Genomic DNA, 5,372 nt, shown 5'->3' with positions numbered 1-5,372 from the left:
CTTCAACCCCCCTGCCATATGCAGGGCCACCAACCTCACCTTTTAGGCTGCCCAGGGCCCCATCCAATTTGGCCTTGAACACCTCTAGGGATGGCACATCCACAACCTCTCTGGACAGCCTGTTCCAGTATCTAACCACTCTCACAGTAAAGAACTTCCCCCTGATATCCAACCTAAATCTTTCCTCCCTCAACTTAAAATCATTTCCCCTTGTCCTGCAATTAGGTCACCCTGCAGCCTTCTTTTCTCCAGGCTAATCAAGCCCAGCTCCCTCAGCCTGTCTTTGTAGGGGAGGTGCTCCAGTCCCCTCATCATCTTTCTGGCTCTCCTCTGGACCCTCTCCAACAGATCCCTGTCTTTCTTGTACTGGGAGCTCCACACCTGGACAGTTACTACTGCAGGTGGGGCCTCACAAGAGCAGAGCAGAGGGGGACAGTAACCTCCCTGTCCCTGCTGACCACCCCTCTTCTGATGGAGCCCAGGATACCATTTGCTTTCCGAACTGCTGGCACACGTTAAGCTTTTCATCTATCAAGACCCCCAGGTCCTTCCCTGCAGGGCTGCTCTCAAGGACCGCTCCTTCCAGTCTGTATGGATGCCTGGGAGAGGAGAGAGAGCAGACAGTTGTAACAAAGAGAAAACACAATGGCAATGATCTGAGGAGGAACGGTAATTTACTAAATTAACCAAATCAAACAAAATGAGAGACACAAGAGTACCCAAAGCACAAGTCAAAGCACCATAGTGTGGGGGAAGCATGTACTGATTGGGGGCTGGAAAGAGAGGCAGACCCTGTGGTTTTCCAGAGCTCCTCTTCCCGCCAGGTCCTCCAGGGATGGATGCCGTCCTTCCCCTACCAACAGGATACTCAAAATCCCCATAAAAGGCAGTAAACGGGACCAGAACATTAACTCTTTAACTGCCACTGGTCCACATGATGTTCTGATGTGGAATACTGTTGTTTTGGACAAAAAAAAAAGCAACAACCAAAAGCCACCAAACTACAACACCCCTTATCAAGGTCCCTGATGAAGATGTTGAATGAGACCAGTCCCAGCACCAACCCCTGGAGAACACTGCTAAATACAGGCCTCCAACTGAACTCTGCACCACCAGTCACAACCCTCTGAGCTTGGCCAGTCAGCCAGTTCTCAACCCACCTCACTATCCTCTCATCTATCCCACAATTCCTCAGCTTCATTATAAGGATATTGTGGAAGACATTATCAAATGTCTTGCTGAAATCCAGGTAGATTGCATCAACTGCTCTCCTCCCATCCACCCAGCCAGTGATGACATTGTAGAAGACTACCAAGTTGATCAGACATGACCTCCCCTTGGTGAACCCATGCCAACTACTCCTAATAAGCTTGTCTTCCAACTGCCTGGAGATGGCATATAGAACAAGCTGTTCCATCACCTTTCCAGGACCAGAGGTGAGGCTGATGAGCCTATAGTTTCTCAGATCCACTTTTTCGCCCTTTTAAAGGCCAGAGTGACATTGGCTATCCTCCAGTTTTCAGGCACTTCTCTCATTCTCCAAGACTTCTCAAAGATGATAGAGAACAGTTCAGCATTCACCTCTGCCAACTCCTTCAGCCCACATGGATGCATCCCACTGGGGCCCAGGGATTTATGTATAATCTCAGACCATCTCCTCCCTCACCAAAGGGAAGCCTTCCATTCCCTAGACTCTCTCACTCACCTCAAGGGTCCAGGATTCCCAAGGGAGAGTCTTTCCATTGATGACAGAGGCAAAAAAGGCATTCAGTATCTCCATCTTCTCAGCATCCCCCCTTACCAGAACACCCCCCTCATTTAGTAGGAAACCTACATTTTTCCTAGTCTTCCTTTTACTGTTAATGTACTTTAAAAAGTTTTTCTTATTATCCTTTATCACCTTTGCCAGATTCCAGGTGGGCCTTCCTGGCCACATCCCTGAAGGCCCTGACAACATTTCTGTATTCTTCCTAAGTGGTCAGACTCTTTTTCCTTTTCATGTACCTTCTTCTTCCCTTCGAATTTATGCATGAGCTCCTTGCTCATCTGCACATGTCTCCTGTCACTCCTCCCTGATTTCTTACTCATAGGGACTCAGTGATGCTGAGCTTGAAAGAAGCTCTCACAGGCCTCCTTACCCTCTAACCCTTACCCTAGCCCACAAAGTAGCTCCAAATAGATCCCAGAAGAGATCTAAATTATCTCTCCTGAAGTACACGGTAGCAATCCTACTTTTTCTTCACTTCTTTCACTCAAGATCTTGAACTCCACCATCTCACGATCACTATATCCTAAGCTGCCCCTAACCTTCACTTCCCTAAAAAGTGCATCCTTATTAGTAACACTCCACTGCCTCATCATTTCCTCCACCACATGCATCAGAAAGTTATCTTCAACACATTGCAGGATCTGTCTGAATCACACGTGCCTGGCCAAGTAATCATATGTCATTTTTGTACATATAAAGGAGAGGAAGCGTGTCTAAGTCAAAAATGTGTGAGATTTACAAGTATTGTTAAAACCTTTTAATATGTTGCTATGATAGTATTTAATGAGAATAGTAGCTGATGACTGAATTCTGTTGATATTGAATGGAACATGAGTCAACTGTATATACATTTGTTCTTCTGCTTATTGTAACAATACAGCAGCCACCGGAGGTCTCCGTGATTTTGTGCTAAATGTTCTTCGAAAGCCAGAAATTGTAGTTGTCGACTAAGATGATATTAACTGTGCATTAAACACTTGAAGACGTCTTCATAATAGCATTAAACACTTGAAGACGTCTTCATAATACCAGATATTTTTTTTTTTTCGGAGAGCTCATATATTTTCATCTCAAAGAATAACACTCTTGTGATTAATACCTGTGTCAAGCTGAAGGAACATTTATAAAGACTAGGAAGACAAGAGGATCTCAATGTCATCGAATGCACATAAAAGGATGAGATTTCTCACTCCCTTACCATAAAGATCTAAGAAGTCATACTATCAGGCAGAAAAGTTTCCCTGTTTTGGGGAGCCACCCACATATCTGACAGATCTTCCCCTCCTTTCTTTTAGCACTGAAGGCTTAGTGATGAATAGAATCTAGAGCATAGGCATATCTGCACTGCTTTGTAGAGTTGGGAACAAGTTTAATAGATGTCAGTTTCTCTTGGAATTTTGCACTCAGTTTTCATTAAAGTTAAACAGACATCAGCTTGCAAAATCTTTAGGAACAGTCAGTTCCTAATCTTATGTTTTGTTTTCTTAATATGAATCAGACTGAGTTTTTCCTTTTTTTTTTTTTTCATATAGTCTTACTTGTAATGTTCAGTTATCACCATATCCCTAAAATACCTCTAAACTCATTATGTTCAGTATTGTCATCTTGCTTGAGTTCACAGCAGTATTTACCATTCTTCTGTAAGGCAAGGACATTCAGAACAAAGGACACTGTTCCTAGAGTGGATTCACTAGTAATAAATAGGCTTATATAATTCTTTCTGCTCCTGTGACTATATATGTACAATCAATAGGTGTACAAAGGTTAGGCTTAGTAAGATTATCACAGTGGAAAGATAATCAAAATAAATGGAAATGCTCACCAGTGTTGTAGGCTTGCAATAAGCTCCACAAGGAGCCATCTCCAGAAAGAGATCCTTCCTCAGCGATAGTCAGCACTTAAATGGGATCTAGGAGAGATGGAGCCAGACTGGTGAAGTTCCTGGTGACTTCCTTCCTTCTTCATTTTAGGTACAAGGACAATCATCATAGGAGATAGAGGAGATTAGGTACACATTTTTAGTTTCTTAGTGTTTCACACATGTAGTTAACAAAATACGCAAGTTAAAGATGTAGTCAACGAAATACGTAAAGCGGGGGCTGTCAATGTCATCAGGCGTAACCAGGCGTAATCTGTGTGGGCCCCCTTGCGTGGTTAGCGAATATGTGAAAAGGGGGCTGTAACAGTCATCAGGCTCTGCGGGGGCTCCTTGACTCATGAGAAACCATGATGAGACATGGCAAGACAAGACATGCCACACATCTATTGGGCACAGATAACCGTAGCAAGGGTGATTGGTAGCACTGTGATATAAGGGACAACTATAGGAAGAGTGTGTTGCTTGCAATAAGTGCCATTTGCCGCTCACCACATTGGTGTCATAAAAGCGTGTGATTTGGCCGGGGCTGTCTGAGCACTTCACGATGGGACATTAATCAGAGGTTGCCGAAGCAAAGGCAACACACACATGTTGTCCTAAAAAGAAGTTTTTTAGATGTTCATCTAAAGAAAAACATCCACAAATTAAATTCTCTCATTACCTTTTACCGTGTAGTATCTGTACAAAAAATAATAGTTATAACATAGATGTACAGAAGATTCTGACTTGAAATAAATTTTGCTTGGGTCTTCTTTCCCACCTGTCAGTTTGAAAACCAGACTCAATTCTGCTGCACTCTTGGTGCTTGCGGGGACATATTGTGAGTCTGTCTGACCAAAAAAATTACTTATTTAGATGACTACATTTCTGAAACAGATGCATGTTGGTAGCATGCTTAGTTTGAAACTTTGTCTATTTTTTTTCCAGCTGTACTTTCTTATCTAAGGAAGGAGAGTGCCTATCTTCACAGACCTTGCCTTAAAGAGACTTAAAGAGAATATGCCTTCCTTCCACTGTATTAAGAATATCCTTGACTGAAATCTTGGCTGTAGCACACACATGTATAAAGACTTACTTTAATTTACTAACAAACAAAAAACAACACAAAATCTCATCAAAGAATAGAAACAGACAAACTGATTCCAGTGTCTTCATGTCTTTGTCTTATTTTTAGCAGCACATCAGTAGGGTTGTCATGGATACTGAGTCAGGACTCATTTTGCCAACTTGGAGACACGCCAAAATTGGAATTTTCCTTTGCCACTTTTTCGAGATAACCATCCTTACAGATTTAATTGAGATTACACTGAAATAAGTGAAAAGCCTTTGGCCATTTTAATAGATTTTGGACTAGAATGTTAGGTGAACAGTACAATGCATGTAAATATTCTGTTTCATAATAGTTGTCAGATGTTTTTTACATCTTATTCCAATATTGAAAAATGGATATGTATTATGAGCCATCCCAGAAGACACTGGACTTCAGTGTTCTGTCACCTTACTCTTGTGCTGTTCTTGGATTTTGCTATTCCTCCTGTGGTAGCCAATCTGCATTGAAAGGTGGGCGTGAAGTCTGAAAGTATTAGGACTGTTGAAATAATAGTGAATAAGATTAAAAGCAAGGCAAATTCTAATAGAGGATTTGAGAGACATAGCAATATATTTTAAATTAAACTCCACTGATAGAATTATAAACTCAAAACAAAACAAACTGTAGTGTTTTGC

The sequence above is a fragment of the Tetrao urogallus genome, assembly GCF_951394365.1.
Source record: "Tetrao urogallus genome assembly, chromosome: Z".
Taxonomy (NCBI): Eukaryota; Metazoa; Chordata; class Aves; order Galliformes; family Phasianidae; genus Tetrao; species Tetrao urogallus.
Note: the sequence above shows the minus strand (reverse complement) of the source record.